At 39.3% G+C, this 18,489-nt stretch overlaps 1 protein-coding gene across 6 annotated transcripts in view; it reads left to right on the top strand.

Moving 5' to 3' along the window:
- Positions 1 to 18,489, top strand: part of SCN4A (sodium voltage-gated channel alpha subunit 4) — a 146,083-nt gene that overhangs the window by 15,617 nt on the left and 111,977 nt on the right. Inside the window, exon 1 of one of the 6 annotated variants that reach the window (XM_058184082.1) lies at positions 1,105 to 1,198. The exons of 4 other annotated variants lie outside the window; for them this stretch is intronic. The gene's annotated coding sequence lies outside the window, so the exon portion shown is untranslated. Of the gene's footprint in view, positions 1 to 1,104; positions 1,199 to 6,049; positions 6,066 to 18,489 lie in introns of those variants that run through there. One more of the 6 variants, XM_058184083.1, reaches the window with a different exon arrangement.

Raw genomic sequence — 18,489 nt, 5'->3', positions numbered from 1 at the left:
AACTATGATGTGCAATGTTTGTATTTTAATTTTCTCTAAAAGTTCAAAGACAGAGAACTATAATTAAACATTATACCAAATAAAATCAGTTGGAAAGGTATTAGGTAAGAGATCAAGGGATTAAATCCTTGGTATTAAGAGAGGAAATATTAAGGTTATAGGAGTCAATAAAACTTTTGAGTACATTTTCAGAAAAACAGATTCACCATCAGATCCATTCATTTGCATAACCTACAAATGGAGCTGGTCATTTTTTCTGTTGCAGGGTAAAATAGCAATCCTTGAAAGACAAGTTTCATGAACTTGGAATGCTGATAATGTATTCGGCTTGGTTTTCACCAATCTTAGTACACACTAGGTAAACACCTGAAATACATCTATATGAGTAAGAATGCTCCTTCTGAAAGACCCATAGCTCTTTTTTAAAAAATATATTTTTTATTTTTTAATATAATATACACCATACATATTTTGTGGACAGTATAACTGAATCAAATCTTTTTAAAAAAATGTTAACAGTAATAATACAAATAAGTGTGCACAATCATGATCTTCCAACTTCAACAGTACCATTCTCTCTTTATAATTCTTTATCATTTTTTCCATTAATTCGTTTAAACATAAGTAACATTTCTTTGTGACATGTATTTGTTATCCCTTACTATCAGAACAGAACAGAACAGAACAGAACAGAACAGAACAGAACAGAACAGAACAGAACAGAACAGAACAGAACAACAGAGTCGGAAGGGACTTTGGAGGTCTTTTAGTCTAACCCCCTGCTTAGGCAGGAAACCCTACACCACTTCAGACAAATGGTTATCCAACATCTTCTTAAAAACTTCCAACGTTGGAGCATTCACAACTTCATGAGGCAAGTTGTCCCACTGATTAATTGTTCTAACTATCAGAAAATTTCTCCTTAGCTCTAGGTTGCTTCTCTTCTTGATTAGTTTCCATCCATTGCTTCTTGTTCTACCCTCAGGTGCTGTGGAGAATAGCTTGATTCCCTCTTCTTTGTGGCAGCCCCTGAGATATTGGAACACTGCTATCATGTCTCCTCTAGTCCTCCTTCTCATTAAACTAGACATACTCAGTTCCTGCAACCGTTCTTCAAATGTTTTAGCCTCTAGTCCCTTAATCATCTTTGTTGCTTTTCCAAAACTGGATGCAGTTTTCTAAGTGTGGCCTTACCAAGGTATTATAAAGTGGTATTAACACTTCATGTGATCTTGATTCTATCCTTCTGTTTATGCTGCCTAGAACTGTGTTGACTTTTTTGGCAACTGCTCCTCACTGCTGGCTCATATTTAGATGGTTGTCTACTAGGATTCCAAGATCCCTCTCACAATTACTACTGTTGAGCAAGGTAGCACATATATTTCACCTGTGCATTTTGTTTTTCTTGCCTAAATGTAGAACCTTACTTTTTCCACAATTGAATTTCATTTTGTTAGATAGCGCCTGATGTTCAAGTCTGTTAAGATCCTTCTGTATTTTAAGCTTATCTTCTGGAGTGTTGGCTATTCCTGCTAGCTTGGTGTCATCTGCAAATTTGATGAGTTTCCCATCTATCCCCTTGTCCAAATAATTGATGAAGATGTTGAATACATCTTAGTAACTAACTTACTAATATTTAATATTTTGAAAATTGTTCATTATTCCAACATAATTTCAATATTCCAAATGTCTAGGACTAATAATATGACCATCATTTATGTTGTAAATGTTGTACCTTGATGAACGTATCTTTTTTTTATATACACTGAGAGCATATGCACCAAGACAAATTCCTTGTGTGTCCAATCACACTTGGCCAATAAAAATTCTATTCTATTCTATTCTATTCTATTCTATTCTATTCTATTCTATTCTATTCTATTCTATTCTATTCTATTCTAATATTAACAAAATTTAATCTCTCAAAATATATCTCAAAATCCCCATAGTTAAGGATCCCCATCCTTAAAAGTTTAAGTTCACAATATACTTTAACACGCTATTAATATTAATAATACAATTAGATTACCTAATGCTAAACTTCCACCTATTAAGCTTAGCTTATTTTTATTTATAATAGATTCTATTATCTGTTAATATATATGCTACTATTTTCCCTATTTGCATTTGCTATTTTTTCTTTTTATTAACAAATTTTATCATTATCCATCTTTTCTTAACGTTTTTGGAGTTCCAACATTTATTGACTTTTTAATCAGCTTTTTATTTCTCTCTCTTGGAGTCTTATAACTCTTTTTGATATTTTTATACCTACTGAACATACTCTTCTGGTTGCCCTTTGTCTTTTTCTGCTGTATTATTTTAACACCCATCAATAATTTTTTTTAAAGAGATTTTTCTCTTTTTTTCTAAACCTTTCTCTTTTTTGAAGAGATTTCCCTTTTCTCTCTCTATTCTAATGTAAGCTTTTAAGGAATTATCTGATTGATTCCTATTTATTAATCCTTTCTCTCGTTATCTTTATCTTCTTGCATCTCATTTTGATTTTTTCCTTCTATTGCTTCTTCTATTTTCTCATCTATTTCTTGAATATTATGTTCATCTTTTTCTCCCAATTGTTGAGTGGCTTCTACACTCATTTCTTTATCTTTAGACAATCCCCTTGTCTCCTTATTGTTCTTTATAGTTTCAGGCATGTTTTTGAGCATCAAAAGACCCATAGTTCTTGATTGCCGTCATAGTTCTCAGTTGTTATGATGATTCCTATGTAGCACGTTTTTTCAGAATCAGAAGAAAAATGATAGTTTTTAGCACTCTCAACAAATCTTATTGCATTCTTTGATAAAGTGACAAAATTAGTAGAGTAGAAAAATGCTGTGGATATAATTTACTTGGACTTCAGTAAGGCATTTGATAAAGTAAACTACAACCTACTACTTGATAAGATAGAAAAATGTGTAATAGACTTGTGGTTTGACGTTGCAGCGATACATTCACAGAGGAACGGGTCTCCACATTCCCTGTGCTGAATTCTTCCTGTTTGTGGGCTCTGGAGGGAGCCTAAGCCACCCTGAAGGATGGTGAAGCAGAGAGGAGTACCCTGTGAGGTCAGGGAGAGTTGCAATTCTCCTGTCCAGTCCAGGGTTTTTCTTTCCTCTCAGCCACAGCAAGAAGAAGAAGCCTAAAAATGGTCACTACAAAGCTGGGACAAACTGAAGAATAACAGCTAAGACTGGTGCTGGAGAGAAGAAGGTGAGCCGTGGTGGAACTAGGGGAGAGGATTTTACATACACACACACACACACACACACACACACATAAAACTTACTCTGCTTGGATATCTACTGTATACCCCAAACAACAGTGGATTAGTAAACTACCAAACTGAAATTTAAATGGAGAGTGCTACCTGCTGGCAAAAGAGGAAACTACAAGGAAATGATTAAAGTAAAGAGATATTTGAACACCATATTAGAGGATTGAATTTGCAAAAAGGATATAAAAGGTTTTGTGGTAACCTCTGAGGACTACTTGAATAGAACTGAGTGTTAACTTATGAGATATAAAGAATTGGGACTAGTGTACTCCTTGAAGGGTAGTTTAAAGACTAAATAAGTAAGTCTTGGACTGTTGAATAAAAATCAACCTTCTTTAAAAAAAAAGTTACTGAAGGAGAAATGAATGGAATTGTCCAAGAGATGGATCTTCTTTTTCAAAATAAAAAAGACATTATGGACAAACAATTTAAGGATATTATGAAAAAAATGGAAAACACTATACAAGGGATGATGACTACAAACCATGACGCCCAGGAAAGGGAGGAGCCAAAAGAAGAAATAAAGAAGGAAGAAGACAGGGAGGAGATTATAATGAAAATATGATTGATGAATTGAGCCAGGGGAAAAACATATTAAGAGAGTGGGAAGATATGTTTGAAATGGAGGGAGGGGCCTCAGTAACAATTTTAGAAAATAGGCAATAGAAGAGGGTAGAGGTAGAAGGAATACTTAGATGGGACATCCAAGAAATAGATTTAGATGAAGACTTAAGAGAGGAATGGGGGAGACAAGTTTTTAAAAAAGCATAACAGTTGAAGTATTGAAGCGGGCAAGAGATGATGGGTAGATTATTTCTCCCCCCCCCCTTATTGTTGCTTTTCCTTCTACCCCTCTTTATTTAAAGTATAGCAATTAAAGTATAAAGCATGCAAGAGATGATTGATGGATGATTCCTGTTCCCGGTTGCTGTTTTGAATTGTCTTTTCCTATCTTTCCTTTTCTATTCTTTTCCCCTTTTTGTAGGCAGGTGACATGATTAAAAGTTAGGCAGGAAAGAAAGAGAAAGCTTTTTAATATAGGGTGATATGATTGAAAGCTAGAGATAGAAATAAAGGGAATATTAATGTATTACAATTTTTATTTGATAAAATGAAAGTAATAATGAGAAATAGCTGGAATAATTGAATAATGATAGACCGTAACCTAATATAGATGTGTATTGTTATGGGAATTTAATAATAAAAACAACAACAACAACAATAACAATAACAGCAATACAGACTGACAAAGTTTTGGAGCACAATACTCCGGATATTACAATTGTGGAGAAGAAAAAAGTGTGGATCATCGACATTGCCAAACCTGGTGACAGCAAAATCGACAAGAAACAACTTGAAAAACTCACCAGATATCAGGACTTGAGAATCAAACTGCAGAGACTCTGGCATAAACCAGTGCAGGTGGTTCCAGTGGTACTCGGCACACTGGGAGCTGTGCCTAAAGACCTAGGCAAGCACTTAAAAACAATTGGTGCTGAGAAGATCACCATTGGTCAGCAGCAGAAGGCCATCTTACTGGGATCTGCTCGCATAATTCGCTGATACATCACGCAGTCCTAAACGCTTGGGAAGTGTTTGACTAGTGATCTGTGATATGAAATCCAGCATAATTATCTTATTTGCTGTGTATACTGTCATTTTGTGAATAATAATAATAACAACAATAACAATAACAATAATAATAATAACAATAATAATAATAACAATAATAACAACAACAATAATAATAATAATAATAATAATAATAATAATAATAATAATAATAATAATAATAATAATAATAATGTTTAATCTGATCAGTTTTGTTTCTACTGGAATGTATGGCGCCCAGGTGTCACACTGTTCATGCATTGATTTGACATTTTTATAAAAAATAAAAAAATAAAAAAACTTTTTTTAAAAAAAGATAATGTATGATAGACAGCATCATCATCAAATCAATCACCTTCAACCCTCAATGGAATTGCATCTACATGGAGGGAAGTATGCAGTGGGGTACAGGGGTGAAATGCTCCCGGTTCAGACTGGATTGCCCAATCCGGTAGCGATGGTGGCGGGTGGTTTGGCGAACTGGTAACAAAAATCCCTGTCCCCCACCACCACAGCTGAGCCACGCGATCATCAGAGGGTTTTTTTTATTTTTAAAAGCATTTTTTTTGGCCGAAAAAATGTTTTTAAAAGTAAAAAAAAAAAGCTCTGATGATCGCGTGGCTCAACTTGGATCATCAAAACCCTTTAAAAGCATTTTTTAAATGTAAAAAAAGCTTTTAAAAAGTTCTGGCGATCAGGCAACTCATCTGGGATCGTCAGAATTCTTTAAAAGCATTTTTTCCTCTGGCAATCCCAGCTGAGTTGCCTGATCACCACAGGCTTTTAAAAGCATGTTTTTTACAACCTCTTCAGCTGAAGAGGTTGTAGAAAAAATGCTTTTAAAAGTAAAAAAAAAAAAAGTTGGCCAAGCCCACCCAGTCACATAAACACCACCACCACCAAGCCACGCCCACAGAACCAATAGTAACAAATTTTACATTTCACCCCGGTTGGGTACCACAAACCTTTGTCTTAGGCCACTAGTCTTCAATATAGAATAGAATAGAATAGAATAGAATAGAATAGAATAGAATAGAATAACAGAGTTGGAAGGGTCCTTGGAGGTCTTCTAGTCCAACCCCCTGCTTAGGCAGGAAACCCTACACCACTTCAGACAAATGGTTATCCAACATCTTCTTAAAAACTTCCAGTGTTGGAGCATTCACAACTTCATGAGGTAAGTTGATTAATTGTTCTAACTATCAGAAAATTTCTCCTTAGGTCTAGGTTGCTTCTCTTCTTGATTAGTTTCCACCCGTTGCATCTTGTTCTGCCTTCAGGCACTTTGGAGAATAGCTTGACTCCCTCTTCTTTGTAGCAGCCCCTGAGATATTGGAACACTACTATCATGTCTCCCCTAGTCCGACTTTTCATTAAACTAGACATACCCAGTTCCTGCAACTGTTTTAGACTCAAGTAATCATCTTTGTTGCTTTTCTCTGCACTCTTTCTAGAGTCTCAACATCTTTTTTACAATGTGGTGACCAAAACTGGATGCAGTATTCCAAGTGTGGCCTTACCAAGGCATTATAAAGTGGTATTAACACTTCACATGATCTTGAGTCTATCTCTCTATGCAGCCTAGAACTGTGTTGGTTTTTTTGGCAGCTGGTGCACACTGCTGGCTCATATTTAGATAGTTGTCCACTAGGGTTCAAAGATCCCTCTCACAGTTACTACTGTATCTTCATCAATAATTTAGACGAGGGGATAGATGAGGAACTCATCAAATTTGCAGATGACACCAAGCTGGCAGGAATAGCCAACACTTCAGAAGATAGGCTTAAGATACAGAAGGATCTTGACAGACTTGAACATTGGGGGCTATCTAACAAAATGACATTCAATAGTGAAAAAAGTAAGGTCCTACAATTAGGTAAGAAAAACAAAATGCACAGCTATAGAATAGGGGTTACCTGGCTCAATAGCAGTAACTGCGAGAGGGATCTAGGACTCTTGAGACAATAACTTAAATACGAGCCAGCACTGTGCTGCAGCTAGCAAGAATGTCAATGAAATCCTAGGCTGCATTAACAGAGATATAGAATCAAGATCACCTGAAGTTTTAATACCACTTTATAATGCCTTGAAGACCATGCTTGGAATATTGCATCCAGTTTTGGTCACCATGTATAAAAACATGTTGAGGCTCTAGAAAGAGTGCAGAGAAGAACAACAAAGATGATTAGGAAACTGGAGGTTAAAACATATGTAGAGTAGTTGCAGGAATTGGGTATGCTTATTTTAATGAAAAGGGGGACTCAGGTGATATGATAGCAGCGTTCCAATATCTAAGGGACTGTCACAAAGAAGAAGGGTCAAGCTATTCTACAAAGCACCTATGAGATGCTTCTTTAAATACAAAAGACCTTATCTTCTTATCATATTGCCCACCATAATGCTCAGTGTTAAATTGGTAGCTGTGAATAGACTGTCTTCTCTACTCTGGGCCTGAGCTGTGCAGGTAGCTATTGTATCAATTATCAGAACTTTCTGTTTTCAAATTAGTGGTAATTTCCAGGAAATTTTATTTCTGATCATTTGCATTAATCGTTTACATACTTGCAGCCATTGTTTTGCAAAGATGCAAAGATGTTATGGAAAAGTGGAACAGAAAATGAATAAGATATAGAAATTATGGCTTTGTTAAATGCCTGCTCCAAACCAAACATTCATTAACAGTATCTGCTTCTTAATTAAGCATCCTTGGTACTGTGGGTTTAACATTCTTTTATCATGTATTTATTTCAGTACAATTTCTTCTGCAATGAGAAGCTTGCAAGATCAGTCAGGTTATGTCCTGGTGTTACTTTTTAAACTGTACTCCGGAAGGGTATTTTAATACTGTCTCTTGTTTCACCTCTAAGATTCTCATCCGTTAGGAGTTAAGTCCGCTTCCTTCAAGGCGTCACATGATTTCAGAAAGTAAAGGAACATTCTTTGTGCAGGTTTTAGAACAGGAAGTTTAATGTCTGCCCACAGAACCATAGCAGGAAATAGAAACAGCCAACCCACATTGGATTACAGGGACATTTTAGGTTTGGTGGAAGTCTGCTTTTTAGAGTTGCCCTTCAATGCTTGAAGTTTCTTCCAAACTTCTGGCTTCTTCCTTACTGATTTTCTTACTTATTTCCATACTGACCACTCTGTGATTGTTCCCAGATGTGTGATCTGGTTATACTGTACATACAAGTTATACAAGAAACTCAAATAGAGTTCACAGGGAAAGATATTTCCAAGATTGCTTGATTAAACCCAACAGTGGTGGTTCCCCTATCTGTTCAACACTCCTTTTGTTTCAATCAGCTAGAAACAGAATTCAATACAGACAGTCCTCAACTTATGAGCACTGGTTTAATGAACTTTTTTGCCATAATTGTCAAATCGATGCAGTTATTAAGTGAGTCACACACATTTTGATCATGTATCTCTGTGGATGCTGTGATGGTCATAAGTGTGAGGACTGGTTGTAATTCACTTTTTTGGTGCCATTATAACTTCATACAGTTGCTAAACAAATGGTTGTAAGCTGAGGACTACTTGGTAATGATTTCATGTAACAGAATATTGCCATGCTATTTTGCAATGTCCATCCCTTGATTAAGATCTGTCTAAAAGATTTTCAGAATTTCAGCTCAGAGAGCTGCCATGTTAATTAGTAGCTATCTACTTATAGCTGTGATGCCTTTTATTTCTTTCTAGATGAATGGTTCCTGATTAATTAGCAAATAATAGTTTTAGAAAGACAATTTTATCTCTTTTATTTTCCAAACTGCCCAAAACATAGTGACTGAAAGTATTTACCTCTTGCCGCGCTGCCAGTGTTGGGATGCCCCGCCTCCTGCTGGCCAGCTGGTCTTTGGGTCTCTGCTGTTCACGTGCGCATGTCCACGCATGCATACGTGCATGTCCATGCATGCAAACGTGCATGTCTGTGCATGTCCACGCATGTGCATTTTTGCGCACACTTGCACTTTCAGTTTGGGCATGCGCAGGTGCACAATTTGGGCACTCGGTGTCTAAAAGGTTCGCCGTCACTGGTGTATCAAAACAGATATAGTTGAAGGGTCTGACCTCCCTTATACTACTTGGAGGATCTTGAATAGATTGAGAGTTGGAGTGCCAATAAGCTCAATTGAAGGCTCTTAACAGATAACAACATGCTGTGTGAAAGACATAGAACCTGGCCCATCTGCTGGTATGTCAGCTATTGCCAGATACCTAGATACAGAAATTGTTTTTTAAATGCCTGTTCCAGTGCAAACATTTATTAAAAGTATCTGCTTTTAATTAAGCATATTTAATGCTGTGGATTTAACCTTTTTTTACTAATAATGTAATGATGTACATTATCTGTACTGATGACTTATTTTTGGCCAAGAATATGGCTTTGTTCTGGCAGTTTAAAGTGTGAGCTAGACATGGAAGAAGAATCAGAATCAGATACTTATCAATTTCTCAAGCTCTGAATCAGAGAGGAGGAGTAAATTCTATGTCACAAACTGAGATTGGGAAAAGGTTAAATCATGAATTTAATACAACATGCCATTTTAACCATTTGGCTTGTAACAACAATATTTAGAAGAACAAAACATATAAAACAGTTTTTCTATTGTGAATATAATATAGGCTAAAATACATAATACAGACTGAGAATACATACATTACACAGGCTGAAATAGGGAGAAAGTATTTGCTGTTTGTCCAAGAACCATGGGCTGAATTATTATGGTCTGAAATAATGTTTGCACATGCTCAGTTTTCTAAAGGAGAAAATTCAGTTTCAGAATGATGCCAATGGGGAATTTCCTTCTAATGTAAATATAAAGTGTTTCTATCTAGATCTCCTGGAACTAATGTAATGTGTTGCACTATAGGTCCAAATATCCAAAAATATTTAATATATACTTTGTTAATATGTCTATTTAGCCTACATTTAATTTTTTTAAAAAGCGAACAAAGCTAGGTTACTGATATTTTAAAGAAATGCTAAGCTCTAAATATTTAATTTCAAGTACATAATTAACTTGGAAAATGAAAGCCATATAAATAGTTAAAAAAACCATGAAAGTTATACAAAATAAATTAAAATATAGCTACAAATGAATTAAATATCAGAAAAGTTTTTCCAGTAAAAATATTTGCACCTAGTGCCAAAGTAGTAACAAACCTCCTTAAAGAGAGAGTTTCTGATGTTGGAAGCCACAATAAATGAGGGACAACCTCCATTTATAACCCACCTTACTTTAGAACATCAGAAAGATCCATATAGATTTAGAAACTATTAACATTTCAAATACCCTGGACAGAAATTCAGCAGCTATTACTTCTAGCCAGGAAGGCTAACTCTGGATGTTGTGTAATCTATTCCATGGGGAAATGTTATCGGCTTGGGAAAGGCAGGTTTTGCATTCATAAGTAAAAAAAACAAAAAACCTTTGTTCTTGAAAAAGACCTGATCAAAATAGAATACAATAGAATTTTTTATTGGCCAAGTGTGATTGGACACACAAGGAATTTGTCTTGGTGCACATGCTCTCAGTGTACATAAAAGAAAAGATACCTTCATCAAGAATCATAAGGTACAACACTTAATGATAGTCATAGGGTACAAATAAGCAATCAGGAAACAATATCAATATAAATCATAAGAATACAAGCAACAAAGTTACAGTCATACGGTCATAAGTGGAAGGAGATGGGCATAGATACAATATATATATTGTATTTATCACTTCATTTTGAGTATGTATCTGTTGAGATGAACTTGAGAGTGCAATGACCTTAGAAAGAGCAAATAGGGAGGAACAACATAATATAGATGTGAAAAATCAAATGGTTAGCATGTATGAAAAGTTAAAAAGTTAGAGAATTTATACCACAAGCATCTGGATATCATGGTTATTATTGATTCTGCATGGAAGTTATAAAATGAGATGGCAAATTTATGGTTTAAAAGCGATTTTGATCTGAAATATTTAAAGGGAAATTCTTGCTTAGTATAGGCAAATAGTTGCCTATTTTTTATTTCTGAAATGGCTGCAAGCAATTCTGTTGCAGATCTTAGTTATCTGTGACCAAGGCTGAATGCTTGTGTAGCAATAAGGGCTTAAATCCTGTTCTTGTGTTACAAATGCTGAAGTCACTGCATTGACATCCTTTTGACCAGGGATGGTCTTGCTTTCAGTCTGAATCTATGCAGCAAGGACACTTGAACAACCACACTCATTTTGGCTTCTAACTGCATCTGGATCCTTGTAGCTAAGACCCTACCCATAACTTGATAGGTCTCCTTGAGCCTTCTTTATACAGTATTGCCCAACATTCATGGCATCTATTTGCTTAGGAATTATTTATCCTCCACTTTTTTAAAAAATGAAGCTGTTCTTTTTAGCTAAGGAAGATTTGAAAGGACGTGACTGGCTAATAAGCTATGGCATGCAATAGCTGTGGTTTGTGAACGGACTCCACATTATATGGAAAGACCACAGGCAGCTGGGTAAAGCAGGATATGAGTAAAAGGGAGAAGGGGAAAGCAGCCTAGGAAATGGACCGCAGGTGGGGCTGTCAAGAGCCTAGCCTTGTTTTTCTTGTCTATGGCTCCTCCTGCTTCTGTCCTTTCCTCCTCTTCCTTAGGAGGAATGGCCTGAGTCATCTTGTTGCTGAAACCCAACACTACCTATGATGGCTCACAACAGCTGGAGAAACAGCAAAGTGCAAAACTCTCTCCAAGGCTGACTGCCTTGAGAAGGCAAGACACATACCATCAACTCCCCTCCTCCATAGAGTTTACTTTGTCATGTCTAAAGGAGGGAGAATTCCCTCTGCTATTGGAGGCTCCGTCTCTCTTACAAACTGCCCTAGATAGGTCAGGTTCATAAATTTAGCATCGATACAACATAATATTCACAAATATATAGTTGTTTATGTCTTTAAAGAGCTTTATGACCTTTACTGACTTCAGACACAGACAATTTTCTTATGTGATAGGTCACTATTACTCTGATTTCTTAAGTTGGGTGATGAAAAGCCTTTTTCTTTCTACATAATTTTTATTTTTTATTTTTTTTATTTATTTACATTTATATCCCGCCCTTCTCCAAAGACTCAGGGCGGCTTACACTATGTTAGCAATAGTCTTCATTCTATTTGTATATTTATATACAATACCTTTTGTAAATACCTTTTGTAAAATAAAATTTTTTTGTAAAATACCTTTTGTAAAAGGTAATAATACCTTTTGCTTGGTTTTCTTTTGCACAAACAAAAGGCACAGTTACTTGTTTCTTGTCCGTTGTACATATTTCACATGAGAACTGGAGATGGCATAAAGTTACGCCAAATGTTTGAACTACGGTATGAATAAATTTCTTCTGACACGAGGTTAGCTAAAACTTGGTTCTCTCTGCCTCATTTCTACAATGGTATCTATAGGAGTAGTTGTTATGTATTGATGTTATGTACCTTTAAATATTTGGGCGGGAAACAAGTACGTTGCTGATTGGTTGAAGCCGCCAGTTGAACTGTATAAAAGGAGAGGTTTTTCCCCAGCCACGCTGCTGGGTTCACCCTATATTAAAGAGCTGTTGTCACTACCCTGGTCTCCAGCCTCGTTACTTCCCGAACTTAACATTGGCGACGAAGGTGGGATCTCGAGGCTAAGGAGCACCAGAACCGAGCTGAAACACGAGAGACCCGAACCCAGCAAACCAGGGCAGAAACGCGGAGATGGCCAGTTACACTCCGCCCGCACTGCTTGACCCAGCCAGAGAGAAATGGGGAACGACATGACCCGCTTCAAAGCTTAGAAGCCAACGAACTGCAAGGAGTTCCAGACAACCAAAAGGGCATTATTTCTTGAGCCACTGCGGTCCCGAGGTCATCGACATCGCGAAGCTCTGGCAGAGCCAACGCCGTACAATCGGTATCGTGGCAAACTCTGCAAACCCTGCTTAAAAACCATTTGGCCAACGCCCGTCCCAAATACGCGGCGTTTTGAATTTGGAGAGCGAGACAGATGGAGGGCGAATCCATCGCGACTACATGGCCGCCCTGAAAGCCTCCAAAGACTGTGGGTACCGAGACCTGACGAGGCGCTGCTGAGCAACTCATCCGTGGGGTCAGAGACATGCGTTTGCGGAGGCGGCTGCTATCAAAGAGCAACCTAACGCTGGCAAACGCCTGGACGAAGCCAGAGCCCATGAAATGTCCAAGGCGCAGCACAAAAACCAACCCCAGTACACCCAGAAGAGATCCAGACCGAATCAGACGGTGAGGATGAGGAAGGGGTTTGTCGAACCGAAAGACGTGGCAAAGAAGACCGGAGGATGCGGAAGCTGCGGAGGGCAACACCAGCGCCAACATTGCAAGTTTAAGGACGCTATATGTCGGCGTGCGAGAAGAAGGGCACCTGGCTCAAGTCTGTCGAGCCCCCAACCTTCCCGCCGAAAATTCAAACCAGCCAATCAGAGCGCTGGATCGCAAGGCGACCCGTGATTGGCTCAAACAAAAGGCGCGATTGAATCAAACGACTGTGATCATAGGTCACCAAACCAAGGTGGAGAAGAAGATCTTCACCAAACCCAAAATAGAAGGAGTGCCGTGCGACTAGAAGTGACACCGGTCAGCGATCACCATCATGTCCTGGGACACTTTAAAGTCACTGCCATCAGTCGCAAGCGCCACCTGCAAACACAACGGCTACGAGTCCACGACTACCAAGGGAATCGCATCCCTGTTCGAGGGACCACCTCCGTCCGAGTCGAGCACGGACCACACAAGAAGACCCTGCCCATCACGATTGCCGAAGGGACCCTGCCAGTTTGTTGGGACTAGACTGGTTCCGTGCATTGGGCATGGGAGTGACTGGCATCTACAGAAGTGACTGTAACCTGAAAGACATGCACTCATGAACGAGTTCAAGATGTCTTCAAGGACTGCCTGGGCAAGTACAAGGGGACCCCTATTTCCTTCAACTTAGACCCCAGGTAGCCCCTATTAGGTTAAAAGCAAGGAGAGTCCTTTGCCCTAAAACCCAAGATTGACAAGGAGATAGACAAGCTCATAAATCAGGGATTTTGGTGCCAGTCGATCATGCAAATGGGAGACGCCAATCGTCACCCCAGTAAAACCAGATGGGTCAATTAGAATCTGCGCTGACTACAAGGCGACGTTAAACAAAGCCTTGCAAAAGCGCTTACCCAGTTCCTGTGGTGCAACACTTGCTGCACTCTTGGGGCAAGGGCAGGTTTTGCATTCATAAGTAAAAAAAACAAAAAACCTTTGTTCTTGAAAAAGACCTGATCAAAATAGAATACAATAGAATTTTTTATTGGCCAAGTGTGATTGGACACACAAGGAATTTGTCTTGGTGCACATGCTCTCAGTGTACATAAAAGAAAAGATACCTTCATCAAGAATCATAAGGTACAACACTTAATGATAGTCATAGGGTACAAATAAGCAATCAGGAAACAATATCAATATAAATCATAAGAATACAAGCAACAAAGTTACAGTCATACGGTCATAAGTGGAAGGAGATGGGCATAGATACAATATATATATTGTATTTATCACTTCATTTTTGAGTATGTATCTGTTGAGATGAACTTGAGAGTGCAATGACCTTAGAAAGAGCAAATAGGGAGGAACAACATAATATAGATGTGAAAAATCAAGTGGTTAGCATGTATGAAAAGTTAAGAAGTTAGAGAATTTATACCACAAGCATCTGGATATCATGGTTATTATTGATTCTGCATGGAAGTTATAAAATGAGATGGCAAATTTATGGTTTAAAAGCGATTTTGGTCTGAAATATTTAAAGGGAAATTCTTGCTTAGTATAGGCAAATAGTTGCCTATTTTTTATTTCTGAAATGGCTGCAAGCAATTCTGTTGCAGATCTTAGTTATCTGTGACCAAGGCTGAATGCTTGTGTAGCAATAAGGGCTTAAATCCTGTTCTTGTGTTACAAATGCTGAAGTCACTGCATTGACATCCTTTTGACCAGGGATGGTCTTGCTTTCAGTCTGAATCTATGCAGCAAGGACACTTGAACAACCACACTCATTTTGGCTTCTAACTGCATCTGAATCCTTGTAGCTAAGACCCTACCCATAACTTGATAGGTCTCCTTGAGCCTTCTTTATACAGTATTGCCCAACATTCATGGCATCTATTTGCTTAGGAATTATTTATCCTCCACTTTTTAAAAATAAGGCAACCGTTGCTGAACCGCTGCATAAGTTCTAGGAAAATACTGTTTGGTCTTGGGGAAAGTCGAAGTAGGGCTTTCAAGCAGTAAAAACCTACTCTCGAGTGATAGCCTGCTAATCAGTACCACAGCAAATGCCTTGCTGGTTTAGTATGCCTCCTTACGGGGTGGGGCTGTGCTCAGCCACAGACTTCAAACGGCACAGAAGCCCCAATAGCCTTCTACTCCAGAACGATGTCCTCCCAGAGAGGAACTATAGCCAGTTGGATAGGAAGCCCTAGCTATAGTGTCAGGGTAAAAAGTTTCATGAATATGTTTTGGCAGAGACTTTGAAATTGTGACTGACCACAGACCACTGTTAGGATTGGCTGGCGACCGCCAACGCCTGTGGCACTTTCACCACGATTGACCCGATGGACTATCTTTTTTAGCCGCTTACTCCTACAAGCTGCAGCATCGACCAGGAAAAGAAGGGGCATGCGGACGCATTAAGCAGATGCCCACTACCAGGGGCGATCAAGACCCCACCCGGGACGCCCATCCTGCTGATTGACTCTTGACTCTGGCCCAGTCACATCTAAGGAAGTGGCTCGGCATCATACCGACATTATGTTAAGGACTGTACCGGTTGGGTACAAGAGGGTGGCCGCGCCGGGCAGCTTTAAGGAATTTGTAAAAAAGGGGAACTCTCGGCTCAAGGGGTGCCTGCTATGGGGCGATCGAGTGGTGATCCCGGAGAAATTGAGGAAAGGTATTGGACCTCCTCCACGAGGGTCACCCAGGGATCGTAAGGATGAAGGGCCAGCAGAAGCTATGTGTGGTGGCCTTAATGGACTCAGAAATTGCTGAGAGGGTAGGAAATGCCAGGCCTGCCAAGAGTCCAGACCACTACCCCAACGGCCCCAGTCAGGAATGGGAAAAACCCCAAGGGCCCTGGTCAAGAATCCACATTGATTTTGCTGGCCCTTCCACGGCCAAACCTTCCTAGTGGTTGTCGGCGCTTCTCTAAATGGTTGGAAATCATTCTCATGAGATCCATGACAGCCGAGGCAGTAATCGCAGCCCTGCGGCACCTATTTGCAACCCACGGGTTGCCCGACACGCTGGTATCCGACAACGGCCCGCAATTCACGGCAGCAGTTTGAGAATACTTGGCAGATGAGGGCATCCGACATGCCCTCTCTGCGCCTTTCCACCCTGCGTCGAATGGCCTTGCAGAGCGCCCGTCCGAGCGCTAAGGAGGCATTGTCCAGACTCAAGCCAGGCGACTGGCAAACAAAGATAGATTTCTTTCTGGCCGTTCAGCATAGAACCCCAGCACTGCTACAGGCGAAGCCCAGCCGAATTATTGATGGGACGGAAGCTCCGGTGCCCACTGACCTGCTAAATCCCATTACACACCAGAGGGTTACAAGGGGAACTGGGAAAAACTAGAGGAATGGAAATAGGCGACCGAGTGTGGGCACGCAACTATGGGGACGGCCCAAGTTGGCTAGCAGGGCACATCATAAAAGCAACCGGTCCAAAGTCATACTTAGTTGAGTTAAAAGACAACCGAGTATGGAGGCGACACATCGATCAAATACGAAAACGAATAGCCGAACAATCCGAGCTAAATGAGACAGACCCTGACCACACATTATTTGAACCCACAGCTGACCTTAACCCGGGAGAGGCGCAAGACTTAGCTGAGTCCCCGGAGGTCCAGCGACGCCATCAGGGTCCCGTTGGAAACAGCAGGGACGACTCTGCAAGTAATCCAAGGCCGGATGGCCTAGTAAAAGAGTCTGCAAGTAATCCAGGGCCGGATGGCCTAGAGAAAGAGCTGGGAGGAGCAAACAGCAAAGTGCAAAACTCTCTCCAAGGCTGACTGCCTTGAGAAGGCAAGACACATACCATCAACTCCCCTCCTCCATAGAGTTTACTTTGTCATGTCTAAAGGAGGAGAATTCTCTGCTATTGGGCTCCGTCTCTCTTACAAACTGCCCTAGATAGGTCAGGTTCATAAATTTAGCATCGATACAACATAATATTCACAAATATATAGTTGTTTATGTCTTTAAAGAGCTTTATGACCTTTACTGACTTCAGACACAGACAATTTTCTTATGTGATAGGTCACTATTACTCTGATTTCTTAAGTTGGGTGATGAAAAGCCTTTTTCTTTCTACATAATTTTTATTTTTTATTTTTTTTATTTATTTACATTTATATCCCGCCCTTCTCCGAAGACTCAGGGCGGCTTACACTATGTTAGCAATAGTCTTTTTGTATATTTATAATACAAAATATATAAGCAATAGTCTATTTGTATATTTATATTCAATACCTTTTGTAAATACCTTTTGTAAAATAAATTTTTTTTGTAAAATACCTTTTGTAAAAGGTAATAATACCTTTTGCTTGGTTTTCTTTTGCACAAACAAAAGGCACAGTTACTTGTTTCTTGTCCGTTGTACATATTTCACATGAGAACTGGAGATGGCATAAAGTTACGCCAAATGTTTGAACTACGGTATGAATAAATTTCTTCTGACACGAGGTTAGCTAAAACTTGGTTCTCTCTGTCTCATTTCTACAATGGTATCTATAGGAGTAGTGACTGCAGCCACCTAACATTATTATTTGAATAAAGATTCGAACGATGCATTGAATACTTGTAAGCACTTTATAAAAGCTTATTATTTTTATAGTATTTTATTCAGGAATTAAGACTAAACCATTTTATGTTTTTCCCCCTTACATGCGTATATCTTTCACTGGATTTCATTTGCAGATTAGGGATAGCATTCTATGTATCATTAAATTACTTTGAGCTGCGAGTAGAATAAAATTGCCTTTCAGGTTTTGTAAATCCAAAGACTTCTAGAAAAATTTGGAGACATTTTTAAAATAATATGTGTGCAATTTCTGTAGAAGAAATTGTTTTTTTATAATCTTTGCTGCCGTTCATAGCAATATAGTTTATAGTACTCCAACAGTATTCTTTGCAAGAATAGTCCAGTGGGGACAGGGGGTGTACCTGTGTAGGGCTACCCCTGTAAGGGCCGCTGAGTTCGGGTTTGCCTGGCCGTGGTATGGTCGCTGGTCCACACTGGTTCCTTGCTCAGGCATCTCTACTCACCTGGGTCATGTAGTGGAGTGGTGGTCAATCTCCTCTCAGCAGGCAGGTCACGTGATGAGATGCTATTCAGGTGGCTGGTCGGCCATTCTTTCTCTCTCCCCCTTGTCTCTCTCTCTCTCTCTCCCCACTCCCCCACTGCTGGGCTCTCCTTCTACTGGCTCTGTTCCTTTGCGCATTCCTCTGCTTGCCCCCAGAAGCCTCTCCTATCTCTTTCTGTCCATCAGGCTCGCCCCACAGAAGCCTCTCCTATCTTATTGC

This window comes from Ahaetulla prasina, chromosome 4, assembly GCF_028640845.1.
Source record: "Ahaetulla prasina isolate Xishuangbanna chromosome 4, ASM2864084v1, whole genome shotgun sequence".
Classification (NCBI taxonomy): domain Eukaryota; kingdom Metazoa; phylum Chordata; class Lepidosauria; order Squamata; family Colubridae; genus Ahaetulla; species Ahaetulla prasina.
This window is presented reverse-complemented; position numbering and strand designations above follow the sequence as displayed.